Source organism: Balaenoptera physalus (genome assembly GCF_965194825.1).
Source record: "Balaenoptera physalus genome assembly, chromosome: X".
NCBI lineage: Eukaryota > Metazoa > Chordata > Mammalia > Artiodactyla > Balaenopteridae > Balaenoptera > Balaenoptera physalus.
In genome coordinates this window covers 92,045,363-92,069,283 of record NC_138903.1, presented here as the reverse complement: position 1 = coordinate 92,069,283, position 23,921 = coordinate 92,045,363, and the positions used below count along the sequence as shown (strand labels likewise).

At 38.5% G+C, this 23,921-nt stretch overlaps 2 protein-coding genes and 1 pseudogene across 3 annotated transcripts in view; 1 reads left to right on the top strand and 2 right to left on the bottom strand.

The window, feature by feature from the left end:
• The window catches only part of LOC309652736 (uncharacterized protein), a gene marked incomplete at its 3' end in the record, with an annotated part of 30,447 nt that extends 25,345 nt beyond the window's left edge, over window positions 1-5,102 (bottom strand). Inside the window, exons 1-2 of the mRNA XM_082446755.1 lie at window positions 4,788-5,102; window positions 3,671-3,900 (exon numbers count right to left, since the gene is read on the bottom strand). The remainder of the gene's footprint in view (window positions 1-3,670; window positions 3,901-4,787) is intronic.
• Window positions 1-23,921, bottom strand: part of PLP1 (proteolipid protein 1) — a 345,526-nt gene that overhangs the window by 239,839 nt on the left and 81,766 nt on the right. The window lies entirely within an intron of this gene.
• Window positions 17,981-23,217, top strand: LOC309653210 (TATA-box-binding protein pseudogene; annotated as a pseudogene). Its single transcript has one exon. The product of its transcript is annotated as a TATA-box-binding protein pseudogene (transcript).

Below are 23,921 nucleotides of genomic sequence, written 5' to 3'. Positions count from 1 at the left end.
ATATGCACCGAATATAGGAACACCTGAATACAGAAAACAACTACTAACAGACATAAAGGGAGAAATCAACAGGAATACAATAAGAGAAGGAGAATTTAACACCCTTCTCACAGCAATGGAGATATCTTCTATACAGAAAATCCATAAGGCAAGAGAGATCCTAAATGATACAATAGAACAGTTAAACTTAATTGATATTTTCAGGACATTACATTAAAAAAACCAGAATGAACATTCTTGTCAAGTGCACATGGAACATTCTCTAGGACTGACCACATGCTAGGGCACAAAACAAAACCTCAAAAATTTAAGAGTATAGAAATTATTTCAAGCATCTTCTCTGACCACAAGGACAGGAAACTAGAAATCAAACACAGGAAAAGAAATGAGGAAAAAAACGACTACATGGAGCCTAAACAACATGCTACTAAAAAACTGTGGGTCAACAAGGAAATCAAAGAAGGAATTAAAGGAATTAAAAAATACCTTGAGACAAATGACAATGAAAACACAACCATACAAAATCTATGGGATGCAGCAAAAGCAGGTCTGAGAGGGAATTTCATAGCGATACAGGCCTTCCTCAGAAAACAAGAAAAATCTCAAATAGACAACTTAACTAACCACTTTAAAAAATTAGAAAAAGAAGAATAAATAAAACCTAAAGTCAGCAGAAGGAAGGAAATAATAAAGATCACAGAGGAAATAAATAAAACAGGTATTAAAAAAATAGGAAAAAACCCAATAAAACCAAGAGCTCGTTCTTGGAAAAGGTAAACAAAATTGACAAACCTCTGGCCCGGCTCACCAAGAAGAAAAGAGAGAGAACCCAAACAAACAAAATAAGAAATGAAAAAGGAGCCATAACAACTGATACCGCAGAAATACAAAAAACATAAGGGAATACTATGAACAATTATATGCCAACAAATCTGACAACCTAGAAGAAATGGACAAGTTTCTAGAAACATACAGCCCACCAAAACTGAATTACTAAGAAACAGATAATTTGAACAGACTGATCACTAGAAGTGGAATAGAATCTGTAAAAAAAAAAAACAAAAACGAAAACAAACCCAAAACTCCCTACAAATAAAAGTCCAGGAACAGATGGCTTCGCAGGTGAATTCTACCAAACATACAAAGAACTTTTACCAATCCTTCCCAAACTCTTCCAAAAGACTGAAGAGAAGGGAACATTCCCAAAGACATTCTATGAAGCCGCCATCACCCTGATACCAAAACCAGACAAAGACATCACCAAAAAAGAAAATTACAGGTCAATATCTTTGATGAATATAGATGAAAATATTATCAACAAAATATTAACAAACTGAATCCAACAACACACACACAAAAGATCATACACCACAACCTAGTGGGATTCATCCCAAGTTCACAAGGATGGTTCAACATACACAAATCAATCAATGTGATACACCACATCAACAAAAGAAAAGACAAATACCACATGATCATCTAAATAGATGCAGAAAAAGCATTTGAAAAATTCAACATCCATTCATGAAAAAAACTCTTACCAAAGTGGGTATAAAGGGATCATATCTCAACATAATAAAAGCCATTCATTTATGACAAACCCACAGCCAATATAACACTCAACAGTGAAAAGCTGAAAGCCTTCCAGCTAAAATCTGGAACAAGGCAAGGATGCCCACTCTCACCTCTTCTATTCAGCATAGTATTGGAAGTCCTAGCCACAGCAATCAGAGAAGAAAAAGAAATAAAAAGTATCCAAATTGGAAGTGAAGAAGTAAAATTGTCATTATATGCAGACGACATGATACTATATAGAGAAAACCCTAAAGACTCCACACAAAAACTACTAGAGCTGATAAACGAAGTCAGCAAGGTAGCAGGATGCAAGATTAACATACAGAAATTGACTGCATTTCTTTACACTAACAATGAAATATCAGAAAGGGAATGTAAAAAAAAAATACCTTTTAAAATTGCACCCCCAAAAATAAAATATTCAGGAATAAACCTGAGCAAGGAGGTGAAAGACTTATACACTGAGAACTATAAAACATTAATAAAGGAAATTGAAAATAATTAAAAATATGAAAAGATATCCCATGCTCTTGGAGTGGAAGAATCAATATTGTAAAAATGGCCATACTACCCAAAGCAATCTACAGATTTAATGCGATCCCAATCAAATTACCCATGACATATTTCACAGTACTAGAACAAATAAACCTAAAATGTATATGGAACCATAAAAGACCCAGAACTGCCAAAGAAATCCTGAAGAAAAAGAACAAAGCAGGTGGCACAACCCTCCCAGACCTCAGACAATACTACAAAGCTACAGTAATCAAAATGGCATGGTTTTGGCAGAAAAAAACATATATGGATCAATGGAAGAGAATAGAGAGCCCAGAAATAAACCCACACACCTACAGTCAATTAAATTTCAACAAACGAGGCAAAAGTATACAATGGGAAAAAGACAGGCTCTTCTGCAAGTGGTGCTGGGAAAGTTGGACAGCTGCATGCAAATCAATGAAGTTAGAACACACGCTCACACCATACAGAAAAATAAACTCAAAATGGCTTAAAGACTTAAACAGAAGACATGACACCATAAAATTTCTACAAGAGATCATAGGCAAAACGTTCTCTGACATAAATCATACAAATGTTTTCTTAGGTCAGTCTCCCTAGGCAATAGAAATTAAATAAAAAATAAACAAATGGGACCTAATGAAACCTACAAGCTTTTGCACAGCAAAGGAAACCATAAACAACATGAAAAGACAACTTATGGAATGGGAGAAATTTTTGCAAATGACCTACAAGGGCTTAATTTCCAAAATATACAAACAGCTCATACAAATCAACACCACCACCAAAAACACAAATCAAACAATGGGCAGAAGACTTAAATAGACATTTCTCCAAAGAAGAAATACAGATGGTCAATAGGCACATGAAAAGACGCTCAACACTGCTAATTATTAGAAAATGCAAATCAAAACTACAATGAGGTACCACCTCACACGGGTGAGAATGGCCATCATCAAAAAGTCTACACACAATAAATGCTGGAGAGGTTGTGGAGAAGAGGGAACCTGGAAATTCCCTGGCAGTCCAGTGATTAGGACTCTGTGCTTTCACTGCTGAGGATGTGGGTTCAATGCCTGGTAGGGGAACTAAGATCCCACAGGCCACGTGGCGTGGCCAAAAAAAAAAAAGAAATTTTAAAAGGAGAAAACGGAACCCTCCTGCACTGTTGGTGGGAATGTAAGTTTGTACATACATTGTGGAGAACAGTATGGAGATTCCTAAAAAACTAAAAATAGATCTATCATATGATCCAGCAAACCCACACCTGAGCATATATCCAGAGAAAACTCTAATTCAAAAAGATACATGCACACCAATGTTCATAGCAGCACTATTTACAGTGGCCAAGACATGGAATCAACCTAAATGTCCATCAACAGACGAATGGATAAAGAAGATGTGGTACATATATACAATGGAATATGACTCAGCCATAAAAAGAATGAAATAATGCCTTTTGCAACAATATGGATAGACCTAGAGATTATCATACCACAAAGACAAATATAATATGATATCATCTATATGTAGAATCTAAAACTACATGAAGGGAAAAACAACAAGTGAGCTATCACACCTCTTTCCAACTTGATCTCCGGGCTGAGTATCACAGGAAGGCTGTTACTAGTTCAGCTCTGGACGCCCCACCACACTCTTGGCCAACTGCTTTGGCTCGCGGGATGCCAGTCCCTCGTGGGCTGCTGCTCTGGAGATGCTGGTTACACCTGCTGTCAGTGGATGATCCCTTCATCCGTGCACAACTGCAGTTCAGTCAAGATTTTTGGATGAAAACCGAAAAGGGAAAGACTGCAAAAAGTAAAAATAAAAAAAAAAGATTCGGAGAAATATGAATTAGGTACAAAGAAATTTCACAAGTTATGGTGCTTGACTCTAGAAAATTAGTTTTCTCTCAGTTTACACTGCTCTGGGGTCCGATTTTATGTATTTAACTGAATTAGGATTTGAGATATGTTGAAGGAGAATAAACGGGTAGGTGTGGTTTTTATATCTGTTACTGCATTTTATCGGCTACTATATCCCACATAAGAATCTCTGGATGATACTGCTATATACAGGTGGAAGAAATGGCAATATCACAGTCCTCACACCGAGAACACAAATGAAAAATGGTTACTCATAAAATGATTAAAAATAATTCATCGTTAACAAATTTAAATTTCTTTTATTTAGCATGATTTGGTTTCCTAAAATACCTCGCATGGAGGATAAATATAAGAGAGGTTGGTTGGGGGAAAAAAAAAAACACTCAACAATGTCCCTATTCTTTAAGAAACCACCAGAGGAGAGAAAAGGAATCAATTGGAAATACTTAAAAATTAAGATCAAATTACTTTCAAGAGCCTAAGATAATACAATCAAAAGCGTATTTAAATGTATTCATGGAGAAATAAGTTACAGAAATTGAACCAAAAAGGGACTTTAGAAGAATTGAAGAAATGTGGGTCATCAGTGCGGTTTCCTCCCCAAATGACTAGGCTTCCAATAGTGTTTCCTCTTGGACTTTTAAGGGACAGCTAATCCTACCACTAAGAAAATGGTTTCAATCATGAAGGGGAAAAAGCTAATTTTTATTACTAGAAAATGGAATGGAATGATACAACCAGTGAAAATAGCTTACTACACCAAATTTCCAAAGAGTTCTTTTTACAAATGAGTTTATAAAAAAATCTTACTTGAAATACTCGTCATTAACTTCTTGCCATATTGCTGTTTTTTTGTTTGTCTTCCTTTTCTTTAAAATTGGGCCCGCTGCCGGTCAAGCTTCTGCTACCTCAGGTTGCTGCCCTCATCATCTAAGACACTGTAGGGAATCCAGTCGGAACGCGGCTTGCAAGTCATGTCTCTCGGGGGCCGGGCGGCAGCTGCGGCTCCGGAGGCCGGGGCCCGCGGGGGTCGGCGCGGGGGCCCTGCTCAGCTCCCGGGCCGCCCAGGGCCGCATCCTTCCAGACCGGGGCGTTGGGCCCCGCCGAGGCCCGCGCTGCACGCCAGGGTCCCGGCCGCGGGCTCGGCGAGCGACCGCCTGCGCGGCGCGACGGGCGAAGCGGCGGAGTGCGCGGTGTCGCCGCGGGCGTGCGTGCGCGCGCGTGCAGGCGGCAGGAGAGGCCGTCCGCACCGCCCGGCGCCGCTAGAGGGCGCTCTTGCCACAATTTGATGCACGGGACAAAAGACAGGTCCGGTACAGTCTCTGAATTCATATCATTAAATCACCGTGATTAACAGCCAACCAGCAAAGAAACCACAGTGAATGAAACGTTCCGGTATACTCTATAATCTCTAAAGGCCGAATTTCCCAAGAAGGCTCTTATTGCTTTACACTGTGCCACAGTCTAATATTTTGGCCCAATGGCAAGGAATCACATCCCTTTCTCCCCTCAATCTCAAAAGCTGCACGTGCCGGGAAGACTCTTTTTTGCTTCAAGCCCAGGACAACTCTTCACACTTTGAGTCCATGGCTAGGCCTCAGGAGTTGCAGGCTTTTCATTGGCTGAGCCGATCCAGAGTGGTGCTTTGGCTGCTCTGATTGGATGCTTCCAGCATCCCCCCAAGATGCCAAGGTACATGTCAAGAAAGTTTCTGTTTTCAAAAACAGGAGAATTCACTCTTGGGTTTAGAAACCACCTAAGATTAATCTGAACCAGTCAGATTAGTAACTTTAGTTTCTTCCACCTTGGATATGTATTTTTTCTTGGACATTTTGCTTTAATTATTCCTTTGCTGTTTTGGGGTCCTCGATTGTGCTTTTAAATGATTTCCCTGACACTAGTCATGTTGAAAACGTTTGAATGGAGTATGTTTGTCCTTATAACACTATTTTCTCAGAGTTGATGCTTATCATTTTTTATTTACGCAGTAAAGTTCTTTCCCTTAATTTATCATTTCAGTAAAGGACACTATTAGATCATGATTGCACACTAGGTGCCCTTTCTCCTTTATCACCTTCTGTGTATATATATATATATATATATATATATATATATATATATATACACCACAACTTCTCTATCCATTCATATGTTGATGGATATTTGGGTGCTTCCATGTATTGGCTATTGTAAATAATGTTGCTATGGTCACTGGGGTACATGTATCTTTTTGCTTAATGCTTTTATTTTTTTCCAGATATATACCCAGGAGTGAAATTGCTGGCTCATAAGACAGTTTTATTTTTAGTTTTTTAAGGAACCTCCATAGTATTTTCCATAATGGCTGCACCAATTTACATCCTCACCAACAGTGCAGAGAGGAGTTATTCTGAATCTATAGGAAATCCACTATGCCTGATGGTCAGTTAAAACATGGTCCCCAATCCCCAGGCCACAGACAAGCACTGGCCCATGGCCTGTTAGGAACTGGGCCTCAGAACTGGCGGTGAGTGTTGGGCGAGAGAGCGAAGCTTCATCTGTATTTACATCCACTCCCTATCACTTGCATTAAGGCCTGAGCTCCGCCTCCTGTCAGTTCAGGGGCGGCATTAGATTCTCATAGGAGCGCGAACCTACTGTGAACTGCACATGGGAGTGATCTAGGTTCCGTGCTCCTTATGAGAATCTAATGCTTGATGATCTGATGTGGAGCTGAGACGGTGATACTAGTGCTGGGGAGTGGCTGCAAATTCAGATTATCATTAGCAGAGAGGTTTGACTGCACAGAGACCATAATAAATCAATTGCTTGCAGACTTATGTCAAAACCCTAACAGTGAGTGGCAAGTGAAAACAAGTTCAGGGCTCCCACTGATTCTGCATTATGGTGAGTTGTATAATTATTTCATTATATATTACAATGTAATAATAATAGAAATAAAGTGCACAATAAATGTAATGCCCTCGTATCATCCCGAAACCATCCCCCCAGCCAGTTCATGGAAAAAATTGCCTTCCACAAAACTGGTGCCTGGTGCCAAAAAGGTTGGGGACTGCTGAGTTAAAATGTATTTCTAAAAGGAAAATAGGCAAGTTGAACAAATTAGTATGGTATTTTCAAAATTGGTTTCTAAGAGATCTGTATTATGGTATAGGTTATAAAATTGCAAATAATAAAATAGCTTTTTGGTGCCTGTCTGTTGGGAAGGGAGGTTAAATAACATAGTTGCTGGCATTCAGAAAAATCCCTCTTATATGATTGGAAAAATGGCAAACAAGGATGAGACACATATGTATGCATGAGGGTAAGTAGAGGTTGTTAATATCAATCCTTCTTCTGCTACCCTGAAGTCACTAGGCCTAGGCCATGAGGCTTATTACCTAGATAAGGGAAGAGTTGCATCAAAGATCATGGATTAGGAAAAAAGAAGATATGACATCAAGAAACTCTCACCTGACAAGAAGAGAAAGTAGAAAGCTATTCGGCTTCTAGGAAATTATGTACAACTTAACCTAACATCTCCATAACAATGAGCACACCTAGTGCCCAGATCTTGATTTCTAAAACCATTTTCCAATGAAAGGACCCAGGACTCCTTAGATAAAGGGTTGATTCTAGAATTGGAACAGAAAATATACAAGATGATCCTAGAGTATCTTGTAGTGCCAGTAAGTAATAAGGTGCTCAAAAAATCCCACAAAATTTAGAATATGTCAATGGGATACAGGAGTCAATTGAAAGAGTTCCCAATGGCCAGAGCTAGAGTAATTTGAGCAAGAAAATAAAGAAAGTAGTATTGGATTATAACTCAAAGTATAAAATAAATATCCAGGAGTCCATACTACTATAAATAAATAATGAAAATAAATAATTGGGAAGAAGAGATAAATCTCCCATGTGGAGGAATCCAGATATTTTAGATACTCTTCCCTCAAAGAAGTGAAGCATATCTCCCTATGACTTAAGTATGGGATATGCATAGTGACTTCCTTCCAAATTGTACAGTATGGAAAGAGGGTAAAAAGTATAACTTTACAGTGAAGAAACCCGACACATAATAACTCAGTCAGGTGATCAAGGTTAACATCAACAGGAGTAAGTCGTGATACTATACACCTTTAATATGTTGTGATGAAAATGGCACTTTACCTCTGTGGTCTTCTTCCCCAAAACACATAACCCCAATCTAATCATGAGAAACACATTAGACAAATCTAAGTTGAGAGATATTCTACAAAATACCTGACCAGTACTCCTCAAAACTGTCAAGGTCATCAATAACAATTAAAATCTGAGAAAAACGTCACAGCCAAGAGGAGACTAAGAAGACATAACAGCTAAATGTATTGTGATATCCTGGATGGTATCCTGAAACAGAAAATGAACATTAGGCAAAACCATAGAAATCTGAATAAAGTATGGACTTTATTTAATAATAATGCATCAGTATTTGTCCATTACTTCTGATAAATGTACCATACTGATGTAAAATATTAAAAATAGGGAAAACTGGGTGCAGGGTATATAGGAACTCTGTACTATCTTTGTAATTTTTATGTAAATCTAAAACTTTTAAAATAGAAAGTTTATTTTTTAAGTTAACCTATATTTCATCCTAACACACTCTTTGCTAACAATGACCCCACTGTCTGAAATATCTTTCTTGTTATATTTGTCCATTAAAAATCCTACCTATCTTTCAAAGTCCAGCCCTTATGGTTCCACTTCCATGAAGCCTTCTATGATCTACAGAACCAGAAGTGATAGTTTCTTTCTTCTGAATCCCCAAAGCACTTTGGACCCTTCTTATGCTATTCATTGTATACTGCCTTCTAGTACAGTTAGTTATGTGACTCTCTTAGCTCGCCTTTGGCTTATAAATTTCTGGAGGGAAGAGAGTATATCTTTAATTCAGCAAACACTGATTTAATGCCCAATGCATGCCAGACACTCTGTTAGGGTTTGAAAGGTACAAGGATGAATGGGATTCTCCCTGTGAGTTACTTAAGGAACTCACAATCTAAAGGGGGAGGTAGAATGTATACAATTATAATATAAATCACACTGTGATAAGTTCTGTGGCGAATTAAGCTATTGCCTGCCTGCTATGTACCAGGAACTTTAAAGGCATTCCTTTATTTAATCCTCATACAACCTGAAAGATAAGCATTATAATTACATTTTACAAATGAGGAAATTGAGACTTAGAGAGGCTAAATAACTTGCAGAAGATCAGGGATTCAAAGACAGGTATATTAATGTACAAAGCCCATACTCTTTCTATTATACCATGATTTAGCACAATGCCTGCCATCTAGTAGAGGTTCAAGAAATATTTGTTGAATGAATGACTAAAGCACTAGCACCCACTATCCTCTAATTATACATATTACATATGCACACTACATAGAACAATTTAAAGAAGTGTAAACAAAAATATTAAAATTTTTTGTACCTACTTATTAATCCTCAACTGCAATCCTCAGCTGGTCCGTCACTACCTAATCTGGTCAATTATTTGGTAATTCACCTTGACATCTACCGGGCTCCTCCATGTCAATAATTCTCAATTGCTGAAGAACTGTGATCCCTTACATCATTAAAGAATGGTTTTCCAGGCTTCCCTTGTGGCACAGTGGTTAAGAATCTGCCTGCCAATGAAGGGGACTCGGGTTCGAGCCCTGGTCCGGGAAGATCCCACACACCACAGAGCAACTAAGCCCGTGTGCCACAACTACTGAGCCTCCTCTCTGGAGCCTGTGTGCCACAACTACTGAAGCCCGCGCGCCTAGAGCCCATGCTCCGCAACAAGAGAAGCCACCGCAATGAGAAGCCTGTGCACCACAATGAAGAGTAGCCCCACTCGCTGCAACTAGAGAAAGCCCGCGTGCAGCAGTGAAGACCCAACACAGACATAAATAAATAAATTATTTATTTATTTATTTTTAAGAAAAAAGAATGGTTTTCCACAACTGTTTCCTACAACAAACTTCTGAAGGCTTGCTGAAGACAACTGAAGAGTTACAAACAGAGGTTCATTCAATAACAAATATTCATTTAACACCTCATATATGGCATATGCTCTGCCAGCAACTGTCAAGTAAACAAAGCTTAATTAGTGGCATGCTTATCAAGCCATCATCCTAGTTAGTTTCTTCAGGCCTCAAAATCCTACAGCAGCTACTTCGTTAGTCATGAGGGAAATACAAATTAAATCCAATTAAATCCAATTAAATATCATTACACACCCAACAAAATGCCTAAAATCAAAAAGACCGACAACACCCTGTGTTGGCAAGGATGTGGTAAAACTGGAACTCTCAAACACTGCAGGTGGGAGTATAAATTGGAACAATCACTTTGGAAAACTGTTTAGCAGTATCTACTAAAGCTAAGAATATATGTGTCCAGTGATCCAGAAATTCTACTCCTGAGTGTATACCTGACTAAGAAATGAGTGTATATGTGCACAAAAAGACATGCACAAGAAAGTGTATAGCCACACTGCTCATGATAGCCCCAAATTGAAAACAATTCAACAGTAAGATGGATAAAAAATTGTGATATGTTCACATAACAGAGTGGCAACTAAAAAAGACCAATTTTCATTCAGACAGCAACACAAATGAATCTCACAAAAATAATGTTGAGTGAAAGAATCCAGGTAAAAAGGAGTACACGGTGTTTCATTTCATTTACATAAAGTTCAAAAACAGACAAAAATAATCAATGCTGTTAGAAATGAGGTTTATGGTTCCCGTTAGATGAAGTAGTAATTGGGAGAAGGCACATTGGAGAGCTTCTATGGTCCTGCTAATGTTCTGTTTCTTGATTTTGGTGCTACTTGTACCAGTGTGTTCACTTTGTGAAAAATGCATGGATCAATTTGTGCACTTTTCTGTGTGTTATACTTCAATTAAAAAAAAAGCTTACTCTAAACCAAACCCTTCAGCATCTTCCATTCTTTTAGCAGAGTCTCCTAAACTTGCCTGATCATGAGAGTCACTTGGGGTCCTTGTTTAAAACATAAATTTCTAGTCCTGATCTCAAACCTACTGAACAAAGATCTCCGGAGGCAGAGGAGCGCTGAGAATCAGCATTTTAAAAACAATCTTCTAAGGATATTCTCTTTTTTAACCCTTTACTGGTGTATAATTGACATGTTAACACTGCACATACTTAGTGTATACAACTCTGTGAGTTTGGAGATAACTATTCACCCATGAAACCATCAACACTATCAAAGCCATAGACATATCCATCACCACCCAAAGATTCCTCTCACTACTTTATTATTATTTGTGTGGGCATGTGTGTGTGGTAAAAACACAATGTAAGATCTACCCTCTTAGAAAAACTTTAAGTGTACAGAAAGACAAATCTTGAGTAAGTTAATTCTTAACTTACCCAAGACTGTAATGTCAAAAAAGACATAAGATATAACATAGCTATGTATGTATTCGAAAAGATAAGAGATCCAATTTATGAATATATATGCCCTTGAAAAGATCTATGGCAGGGAAAGTAATATATTCCTCCAATATATAAAAAATGCCAAGAGTTAGGGAGGAATTTTCAAATGTGTTGGGAAAGAGAAGTAATCAAAATGAGTTATGAAGCCAAATAGTTAACATTAGTAAGATAAAGGATTAGAAAAACTGATTGAGATAAATTCATACCATCTGTCCAGTTTATACTTAACCAAAAAAAAAAAAAAAAGAAAGATGCCATAAAATTGATAGGACTTAAGTGAAAGAAAAAATAGAAGTCATGCAAAATGAAGTGAAAGATGTCATCACTTCTTATCATGCTGTGGCAAGAACCTAAATTAATTCTTGAAAAGATTAGAAAGTTGGAAAAGATGTATAGAGGTTATCTTAGAGGAATTAGAAATATGGTAAAAGGAATAATTGATGATATATAAATCCTGTTCGTCTTTCAAGGTGTCCAAACAGTGTGTGTGTGTTGTGTGTGTGTGTGTGTGGTATTTAATGTATGTGTGTGGGGGTGGTTGATAAAAAGATTATTTTCAAGGAAAAAGTAAAGTCAAAGTCTAAAGAGAAAATAAATCCTCTCTTCTGTAGAAGCAAATTGAGGGATCTCGGAAATCCACAGATGAAGAAGGGAAGAATGTGTAAGGCAAGGAAAACGTATTACCTACAGACCTTATAGAGCTGTGATTTTCAAACTTTAGTGTGTATTAGAATCAACAAACTCTAAGGAGTTTATGAAAATGAAGAATCCTGGACCCCCTCTCCGAAGGATACTGATGAAGCAGAGCTATGTAGGACCCAGGAGACTGCACTTTAACAAGAACACCGCCCCCCTACATGCACACATACATCACACTGAGTTTCTGATGTACACTAAAGTTTGAGAACCACTAAACCATGCTATAGCCTAAGAAGAGTGGTGAAACTATGGCTAGTGAAAAATTTCCAAGTGCCTCTGTATCCACTTCCTCCATATTAAAAGTCACTGCTGTATTTAAAATGGATAACCAACAAGGACCTACTGTATAGCACAGGGAACTCTGTTCAATATTATGTAACAACCTAATTGGGGAAAGAATTTAAAAAAGAATAAATACATGTATATATATATAACTGAATCACTTTGTTGTACAACTGAAACTAACACAACATTGTTAATCAACTATTCTCCAATATAAAATAGAAAGTTAAAAAAAAAGTCCTGGGAAGGAGCTAAACACCTAGGTCATGTGGCTGAGCCTAGGTCATATGTCTGTATCCTAGCTGTTGAGAGCAGGAAGTAAGAATGTTTGGCCCCTCTTGAGCTCTGTAGTGAGAGGCAGGGCACTTTCTTCCACCAAGATACACACAATAGACAACTCCCCCATACATGAAGGGGGTTCAGATGCTATGCAACCATAAAAAGATTGGCAAATATTCACCATAAGACATCACTTGTGGGCTTCCCTGGTGGCGCAGTGGTTGAGAATCTGCCTGCCAATGCAGGGGACACGGGTTCGAGCCCTGGTCTGGGAGGATCCCACATGCCGCGCGGCAACTGGGCCCGTGTGCCACAACTACTGAGTCTGCGCGTCTGGAGCCTGTGCTCCACAACAAGAGAGGCTGCGACAGTGAGAGGCCCGTGCACCGCGATGAAGAGTGGTCCCCACTCACCGCAACTAGAGAAAGCCCTCGCACAGAAACGAAGACCCAACACAGCCAAAAATAAATAAATAAAAAATAAATTAAAAAAAAAGCATTGCCTTGCTAAAAAAAAAAAAAAAAGACATCACTTGTGAAAATCTTGATTAAGCTATTGAAGAAAAGGGCTCCTAGGTTGGGTGACCTCATTGCTGAGACACTTTGAGATCAGTTAGTATTAGTAAGTATTTTGAGATCAGTAGACCAGCAACTGATATGAATTTCACAGTTAAGGGCACTGACTCAAAGAAGTTAGCATGACTCACTGAAGGTCACCTAACTAGAAAGTGGCAAGACTGGGATTAGCCAGACTCTATAGAGAAGGGAGGATTTCAGCTGGGTCTAAAGGAAAGGGAAGAGTGAAACTACCATAGAAGGAGATAGAATGGGGTGAGGAGAGTAGGCTTGGGGTGCCTTATGAGTAGAATGATAAAGTAGGACTAATATCATATGTTTGGGGAAAACGGAAGAGTCCAGTTTAACTTGATTGGAAGGCTTGTACAGAGGGAAAGTACAGGGGAGATAAAAGGTAGATAGGAGCCAGATCTTAGAGGGCCTTACATGAATGTTTTAGGAGGAATAGTCTGGCCATAGTGTATCAGATGGCTTAGAGCCTGGATGCAGGGATATTATTGGAGTGGGGAAAAAAAATAACATGTATAGAAGCTGAAGCCCCAGAGTCAGAAGGTCCTCAGAGAAGTTACTTAACCTCTCCTTGCCTCATATTTTCACACCTGTAAAACAAGGTTAATAGTAATATCTACTTCATAGAGTAGTGGTGAGAATTAACTAAGATAATGGATGTAAAGTCCTAATGAGTGTATTAGTCAGGGTGCCAGCAAAAAAAAGGGAGGGAGTCTTAACAAAGTTGTGAGTAGGGTGTAGGGAAATCACAAGGAATGGTAAAGTACCCAGGGACAAATAACAGCAGGGTTATTACCCCTCCTAGAACTGGAGGAGTGGAGGAGGAAAGAGAGGGAGAAGTGTGAGAAGTTAGTTGATGAGAGAGAGGGATGTTGAGAGGGTCATCTATCAGGTACTGTGCTTAGCCATCCCACTGTGACCCTACAGGGAATGAGTTGAGTGAATAAATACCCTGACCTCACTCTCCTCAGATCTCCTACCAGGGCTTCTCAATGGTGGAACCCAACAGAAAGCCATTATATAAGGAAGCCCATTAATGATGTCAATATAGGTCGATTTCCTCCTTGGACACAAAGCAGGGGGAAAGTGAGGAGGGATGAAGAGTGAAACTGGAAGAGCAGTAAGTAACCAACAGTCCGGGGTAGTGTGATAAAGACTCAGGCCCTGCAAGGCCCTAAGCCTCCTGGCTTGCTGGGGTAATTGTGCCCTTTACGATTTAGGAGATTCTGGGGAAGGTTTGATGCTTATGTTAATTCTGGTCACCAATGTCTGTGAGTTTCTGCTTCTACTATGTTCTCATTCTCTTCCCGTGCCTCTTGGATATATGGTTCCTTTTCTGTACTGTGTTGCCTCCCTGCTCACTCCTTGATTTCTTCACTTTCCCATATACTACCAATAGCTGTGAGCTCACAGATTTTACTGAAGGACCAAGTATTTACAGTACAGCAGCAAACAACTTAAAATTAAATATTAAATATCTCTCACATTGAAAGTTCCTTAGCCATTCTAATAGGGCTTGAGTTTTCTCAGTGCTGCTCAATTCTCCTTCTCCATCTTTCAATCTTTTCCCTAGTTTTCCTCAGATCACAAATACCCAAACTCTGGCATTACTGCTACTTTCTCAAGCAGAGATGTTTAGCTCCAGGTTTATTCCAACCATGCCCCAAGGGTAATCTTTGAGCAATCAAAATGATCCATCAGAGCATTTGCTAAAACAAACACAAATCTCTTCCCCTAAGAGGAAATCTGTAGTTAGTTAGCTCTTAAACAGACACTTTTATTTTCTCCCCATTAGTTAGTTCAGTTGTTTTTGCGGCATGAGTTGATGAGCATCTGGTCTGACAGAGTGGTAAGAGGATTGAAAACAGAGGGACAGATGTGAGGTACATTAGATGAGAAACATAAATCAATAGACCATGATGACTAGGTAGATATGGATGAGAGCCCAGGAGAGGGAAGAGGGCCAGCTTAACAACAGGGTTTGCAGTCTGGGTGACTAAGAATCTTGATGCTTTAGGCTTAGATTTGCTGGAGCCTGCTGAGAGCCATGCCATCATTTTCTCCAGCAAAATAATTAATTTGGTCATCATAAAATGTTGGGTTCTGTCTCTCTCTCTCTCTCTGTGTGTGTGTGTGTGTGTGCATGTGTGCGTGTGTGTGTGTGCTTGTGTGAACTCAGTGGAACTCAGTAGATTTAGGGTGAAATGAGAAAATTCTGGTCAGGCAATCCCTAACAACAAGATCTGCCTATCTTTGGCCTTGCTGAGAAATGTACTTTGTTCATGCTCTATTTTTGTTGGAAAGACACTATTATCAGGATGATCTCTGATGTCTCACAAAGACAGATGGAAGCTCTATGACCTCATCTTTTTCATCCATTGAGAGCAAGGTAGTTTCAACCCCAGGGTAGGCTTCTCACTTTGGACTCCTTCTCTCCAACTTTCCCATTTTTCCTTCCTGCCAGTTGTCCTCTCCCCTAGCTTACTGCCCTCCAGAAGACAGGGAAGGTGGTCTGGGCCACAGCCATAGCTGCTTTAACCCACATTCCATCACCCATAAATTGCTCACACTAAACCATATTCCTTAAATATTAAAAAAGTGATTTTCTTACAGTTGATCCTAAAGCACTGCAGGAGATTAATAGCTAATGTGCCCTCTTAAACAATAACAATTTATTGAGACATAATTCATATACTATAAAATTCAACCTTTGAAAGTATATAATTCTGTTGTTTACAGTATATCCCTTGAGTTATTAAACCACCACTACTATCTAATTTCAAAATATTTTCATCACCCCAGAAAGAAACCCTTTACACTTTAGCAGTCACTCCTGATCTCCCTTCCTTGTAGGCCCTGGCAACCATTAACTTACTTTCTGTTTCTACATATTTACCTATTCTGGACATTTCAAATAAATAGAATCATTTTGTGTCTGTCTTCTTTTATTTAGCATAATTTTTCAAGGTTTATCCATATAGTAACATGTTTGGTACTTCATTCCTTTTTGTAACTGAATACTATTCCATGTATGGCTAGTCTACATTTTGTTTATCCACTCACCAATTAATGGGCATTTGGGTTGTCCCACCTTTTGGCTATTGTTGATAACACTGCTATGAATATTTGTGTACAAGTTTTTGGGTGGACATATGTTTTCTTTTCTCTTGGCTATATATCTAGGAATGGCATTGCTAGGTCACATTTTGAGGAATACCCAAACTGTTTTCCAAAGTAGCTGAACCATTTACAATCCCATCAGCAATGCTTGAGGATTCTAATTTCTCCACATCCCTGTCAGCACTTGTTATTGTCTGTTTATTTTTTAGCCATCCTGTGCAGAGTAAGATGGTATCTCATTGTGGTTTTGATTTGCATTTCCCTGATGACTAATAAGGTTGAATGTCTTTTTATATGCTTATTTTCTATTTGTATATCTTCCTTACAGAAACATCTATTTATATCCTTTGACTTTTTTTTTAATTAGGTCATTTGTTTTTTATTGTTCAGTTGTAAGAGTCCTTTATATACAAGTTCCTTATGAGACATATGATTTGCAAAAAATTTCCCCCATTTTGCATGTTGTCTTTCTATTTTCTTGATGATATAATTTGAAGCACAAAAGTTTTAAATTTTGATGTTTGATGAAGTCCCATTTAACTACTTTTTCTTTTGCTGCTTGCACTTTGGGTGTCATGTCTAAGAAACCATTGCCTAATCCAAAGTCAGAAAAGATTTACTCTTGTATTTTCTTTTAATAGTTTTAAAGTTTTAGCTCTTACATTTAGGTCTATGACTTATTTTGAGCTCATTTTTGTATATAGTGTGGGAAAGAGGTTCCCAACAAGTGGCTGCAAGCCAGCTTGCCCTACCTCTCAGTTTCAGGATTATTTTGCTGGTAACTAGCTATTCCATTCATGCCTCCTAAATTCTTGCTGCACACAATGGGCTACTTCTCACTACTGATACTAAATCCCTCTCTCACCACTTACTTTGTCAAAATATGGCTCAACTAAACTATAATGACCTTAGGGGTTTTTTTCCCCTTTTCCTTTTTTAAATTTTAATTTTTATTTCATTTTTAAAAATTTTAATTTCATACTGGAGTATAATTGATTAATAATGTTGTGTTAGTTTTAGGTGTACAGCAAAGTGATTCAGTTATACATATACATGTATCTATTCTTTTTCAAATTCTTTTCCCATTTAGGTTGTTACATTGTATTGAGCAGAGTTCCCTGTACTATACAGCTGGTCCTTGTTGGTTATCTATTTTAAATATAGCAGTGTGTACGTGTCAACCCCAAACTCCCAATCTATCCCTCTCCCCACCCTCCGCGCCCCCAGTAACCATAAGTTCATTCTCTAAGTCTGTGAGTCTGTTTCTGTTTTGTAAATAAGTTCATCTGTATCATTTTTTTTAGATTCTGCATATAAGCAATATCATATGGTACTTGTCTTTCTCTGTCTAACTTGCTTCACTTAGTATGATAATCTCCAGGTCCATCCATGTTGCTGGAAATGGCACTATTTCATTCTTTTTTAAGGCTGAATAATATTCCATTGTGTGTGTGTGTATATGTATGTAGGTATATATATATATATATATATATATATATATATATATATATATATATATATATATATACACATACCACATCATCTTTATCCATTCATCCATTTATCCATTCAAATGTTGATGGACATTTAGGTTGCTTCCATGTCTTGGCTATTGTAAACAGCACTGCAATGAACACTGGGATGCACATATCCTTTTGAACCATGTTTTCCTCAGGATTTATGCCCAGGAGTGGGATTGCTGGATCATAGGGTAGCTCTGTTTTTAGTTTCTTAAGGAAGCTCCATACTGTTCTCCATAGTGGCTATACCAATTTATATTCCCATCAACAGTGTAAGAGGGTTCCCTTTTCTCCACACCCTCTCTAGCATTTACTGTTTGTAGACTTTTTGATTATGGCCATTCTGACTGGCGTGAGGTGATACCTCATTGTAGTTTTGATTTGCATTTCTCTAATAATTAACGATGTTGAGCATCTTTTCATGTGCCTGTTGGCCGTCTGTATCTCTTCTTTAGAGAAATGTCTTTTTAGGTCTTCTGCCCATTTTTTGATTGGGTTGTTTGTTTTTTGATATTGAGCTGCATGAGCTGTTTGTAAATCTTGGAGATTATTCCCTTGTCGGTCGCATCGTTTGCAAATGTTTTCTCCCATTCTGTGGGTTGCCTTTTCATTTTGTTTATGGTTTCCTCTGCTGTGCAAAAGCTTTTGAGTTTCATTAGGTCCCATTTTTTATTTTTGTTTTTATTTCCATTACTCTAGGAGACAGATCAAAAAAGATGTTGCTGCATTTTATGTCAAGGAGTGTTCTGCCTATGTTTTCCTCTAAGAATTTTATAGTACCTGGTCTTACATTTATGACCTTAAGGGTTTTTTTTAAGAAGAAAAAAGAAAAGCCTCTGAAGTCAATTGTTGCTACAATTGGCACCAAATTCCTTTCTCACCACTTACTTTGTCAAAATATGGCTCAGCTAAAATCTAGTGACCATAGGTTGTTTTTTGTTTGTTTGTTTTATTTTGTTTTGTTTTTAGAGGAAAAAAGAAAAGCTTCTGAAGTCGATTGTTGCTACAGTACATCTTTCCTACTTGTAGGGGAAATGGAAATTACACAGCTTATTTCTGCCATCTGCTGTCAGGAACAGTTCAGACAACAATTGGTAGCCCCAGAAGTTAGTGGACAGGGTTAGCAAACTTAAATGCTCCAGGGGTTGGGTAGGCAATAGGAGTGTGTGCAACGTACTGGTTAGGAACTATGTGAACTGCTAGCACCAGCCCATAAAAATTAGCAGCAGTCCCTCATCTCTAGAGAATTATTGCCACAAGGGAACATTGGTCCAGTAAGGCCAGATTTTTGGGTTTTTTAAAAGAGAATCCAGAAATCTAGATATTAAATGTGAACTCTCCCAATTTTAATTGATAATTTAAGAAAATGTAAGTGCTGTACAGACCAAAAAAAACATGTGTCTAGGATAATAGTGCATAACCTCTCTTTCTCCTGCCACAGTCCCAAAAATTGTTTTGATAAATACAGAAGTCAAAATTAAAAGCAATTTTCTCTAATGAAGTTCAAGTGATATTAGCAGTGGCCCAGCATCTTCAGGATACCTGACTCATTTTGGAATCTGAAGACCTGGGCTTCCTTGAGGGCAGGGACCAAGTCTTTTGTATCTTTGTATCCCCATCAGTGAGTTCATTGACCTGGATAAAGTAAGTGCTCAATCAACACAGAATAGTTGAACAGCTTTATGCTTTGACCCTGCTACTAAACAGCTCTGGGATCTTGGGTGAATCAAATAGCTTCTGTGAGTGTCCATTTCCTCATTTGGAATGTACGAGTTATGAGGCTCAATTTTTATAAAAGTGATCTTTATACAAAGATGACTTAATAGTGGTGAAAGACAAGCTGAATAAAGGAATGTTTAAATTTTTCATGAAGAAGTTCCTGAGCATAAACTGGGTAAACCACAACCTAAAGGTCCTCAGATTTGGGGGAAACCAATGTCATACTAAAAAGAACCCTGATGAAAATCAGCTACAGAACAATTTGACACAGACTGAGAAGATGTAATATTTCAGCTTGAACATAAATTAGAGTAAACTGAATGATTAAGACTAAATCTACAACTTTGCCTTCATACACTGTTCAAAATTCTCTACCTAATTAATTTTGTGAAATATGAACATTTCCAATCATTAAAATGTCATAAATTGTGATTGTGAGAGTCAAGTGTCAAGATGAACTGATGAATTGCAATTTAGACATAAAGTTTCCCCAAATTACCTGATCATAATACTCACCTCACAGTGGGAGTTTGTTAAGATACAGATCTCCAGGCCACCACTCCCCTCAAGATTGTGATTTAGTAGGTCAGGGTGGATAGAATCTGTTTTATCTGCATTTCACAAGGCCCCAAAGTGACTCATATGATCAGACAAGCCCCAATGTGACTCATATGATCAGATTTGCTTTCTGATCTTGAGTTCTTGAATCAGTTTTCCCTCCACTCCTACTTTATTGTCTTTGTCAATGACATGATAATTCTGATCCATCAGTCTGGGACCAGTGAAGATCCCTGACAGAACTGAGTCAGACAAAAGGATGTGCTGGTTATATCAGCATGGTTGTGACACTGGCACAGGTCTGGTCAGAATCTAAGATTAGGCAGGAAACAGCAACCAGGTCAATGTGGGTCACAGGGGGCAGAGCATGACTAGATAAGATTTAAGGCACATTATATAATGTCAAAAATGTACCCCAAATTCAGAGAAGGCTCAAGCAGGTCTGATCATAGCTCCAGGAAAAGCTCAAAGGAAATAGTGGATTCAGCTCCATTCTCCAATTACATTTTAATTAGAGCAGTTCAGGACTTCTGGCTGGCAGTTATCCCAGGAAAAGACCCTTCGGTGAGTGATTCTTAACCTTTTCTGGGTCATGAACTCCTTTAAGAATCTGATCAAAGTTGTAGAATTTTTCCCTAGAAAAATAGACAGATTAACATATTCACAAATTACTATATACAATTTCAGAGGTTTCATAAACCACCAATCCTATTCATAGACCCCAGGCTCAGAACCTTCTTCCACAGACCTTAAAGGACCTTGGCTAAACAGAGCCATGTTGAATCTCCTTAGAGGTGAAGTGGGTCTGGGAAGGACTACTCATTGCTCGGAAGGCTGAATTTGATATCAGAGGTTCCTGTGTCCATTAGGCTAGACTGCCAAAATCTATGAAAGGAAGCCCTCATGCTTGTTATTTTAAATTTTTTGGTTCAACAACTATTATCTATGGAGAGTTCATTTTATTCCATGCTAGGACCTGAGAAATCAGCAGTGAGCAAGACAAACAAAAATGGAGCTTGCAGTCTAGTGGGGGATACTGACATTAAACAAAGCAAAATACATGAATAGAAGTATTGTAAATTGTAAATGTTAACAAAAGAAACAATCAAGGAGTTGAGATAGAGTTATAGGAGGCAAAGATGGAGGAAATTATTCCTGATAAGAAGGTGAGAGTTATCTCTGCAGTGACTCCAGTGATTATATCAAAAAAAATATCAAATTTGACCAAAAAATGAGGAGATTCTACAAACAACTCTCTTTCCTGAGGATAAGTATCACTGTTTCTTGGTGTGCATGAAGATAACCCAGAGAGTTAAGGAAGTCGCTAAGAAGAGTGTGCTGGGGATGCTCTAGGAAAAGACTGAATGCTGAGGCGATTTACAGTCCAAAGGTTTTTGATTTGCCAAGAAGAAAATGAACCTGATGGATCAGAACAACCCCCCACCTTATGCCCAGGGTGCCATGACTCCTGGAATCCCTATCTTTAGTCTAATGATGCTTTATGGCACAGGACTGACTCCACAGCCTATTCAGAACACCAACAGTCTGTCTATATTGGAAGAGCAGCAAAGACAGCAGCAGCAACAGCAGCAGCAGCAGCAGGCAGCAGTGGCAGCCGTTCAGCAGTCGACGTCCCAGCAGGCAACGCAGGGGGCCTCGGGCCAGACACCACAGCTTTTCCACTCACAGACTCTTACGACCACACCCTTGCCGGGCACCACTCCCCTGTATCCCTCCCCCATGACCCCCATTACCCCTGCCACGCCAGCCTCAGAGAGCTCTGGGATTGTGCCACAGCTGCAAAATATTGTATCCACAGTGAATCTTGGTTGTAAACTTGACCTAAAGACCGTTGCACTTCATGCAGGGAATGCTGAATATAATTCCAAGTGGTTTGCTGCTGTAATTATGAGAATAAGAGAGCCCCGGACCACTGCACTGATATTCAGTTCTGGGAAGATGGTGCGCACAGGAGCCAAGAGTGAACAGTCCAGACTAGCAGCAAGAAAATATGCCAGGGTTGTACAGAAGTTGGGTGTTCCAGCTAAGTTCTTGGACTTCAAGATTCAGAACATGGTGGGGAGCTGTGATGTGAAGTTCCCTATAAGGTTAGAAGGCTTTGTGCTTACCCACCAACAGTTCAGTAGTTATGAGCCAGAGTTATTTCCTGGTTTAATCCACAGAATGATCAAACCGAGAATTGTTCTCCTTATTTTTGTTTCTGGAAAAGTTATATTAACAGGTGCTAAAGTCAGAGCAGAAATTTATGAAGCCTTTGAGAACATCTACCCTATTCTAAAGGGTTTCAGGAAGACAACGTAATGGCTGTCATCTATTCCTGCCTCCCCCATCCACTTGTTTTAAAAAATTTTTTTAACATCTTTATTGGAGTATAATTGCTTTACAGTAGTGTGTTAGTTTCTGCTGTTTTTTTTTTTTTTTTTTTTAACAAATCAGTTTTGGTACATTTAGTGGTGTTGTGGACGGCCCCATGTGATGAGAGGATGGATGTTCAGTTGTATGTTGCAGCATGAGGTGAAGTTCTCCTGCATGTGTACCCCATAAGGATGCCAGGAAGGGGTATTATTTCTGCACAGAGAACACGGAAGCGTTACTGTAAGTTGCTCGAACTGGGCTGCTATTCGGGCAGAGCTGCCCATTTATTTATATTTAGATTTTAAACACTTACTGCTGTTGACAAGTTGGTTTAAGGGACAAAACTTTAAGTGTTAAAGCCACCTCAACAATTGATTGGACTTTATTTTGTTTAATTTCTTCCCTATAAACCACAGTTTTTATATTTCTACCAGAAAAGTAAAAATCTTTTTTTAAAGTGTTGTTTTCTAATTTGTAACTCCTAGGGGTTATTTTTGTGCCACATTCCACCTTTTCAGTATTGCAGGACAGAATAGAAATGTATTAATGAAAACAAATGGCTGTACATATTTTTCTTCCTTCAGAGTACTCTGTACAATAAATGCTGTTTATAAAAGTGAAAAAAAAAAAGGTGAGAAAAGATCTCCTGAGGAAGAGACCCTCATGCTGAGATCTAGGGAGTTTGCCTTGAGAAAAGTCAGTAAGAAGCACTATAAATGGAAAAAACAGCATACATAATGACCTTGAAACAGGAAAGGGACTGCCTTGTTTAAGAAAGTGAGAAAAAGACCAGTGTGCCTGAAGAAGAGTACATGATATGGAGAATGGCAGAAGATGAGGGTGTCAAAATATAAAGAGGTCCAATCATGCAGGGCCTTAACAGGTCATGATACCTGACTCTGAATTTTATCCAAAGTGTAATAGAAAGTTATTGAATAGATCTATGTAATAAAGTAACATGATTTATTTAACATTTTTAAAAATCACTTTGCTGAGTGGAGAATGAATTAGATTAGGCAAGAATGGAACCAGAGAGACCAGTTGGGATTCTGTTGTAGTGACTCATGTGTGGCTTGACTAAGATAGTGTCAGTAGAAGTCAGAGGTGGATTCCAGATATATGTTGGCACTACAATTGGCATGATTGGCTGGTGTATCTGTTTCAGGGAAGAGTAAGACAAGAGGAAAGCAAATCAAGGTTTCAGAGCAAGGAATCAAGGAATTCATAAGTTTCTGGCTAGAAAAATTGTGGATGGATGCTGATGCTATTAACTGGAATGGGGAAGATTATGGATGGGAAGCAAGTTTGGTAGAAAAAAAAGCAATAGTTTCACT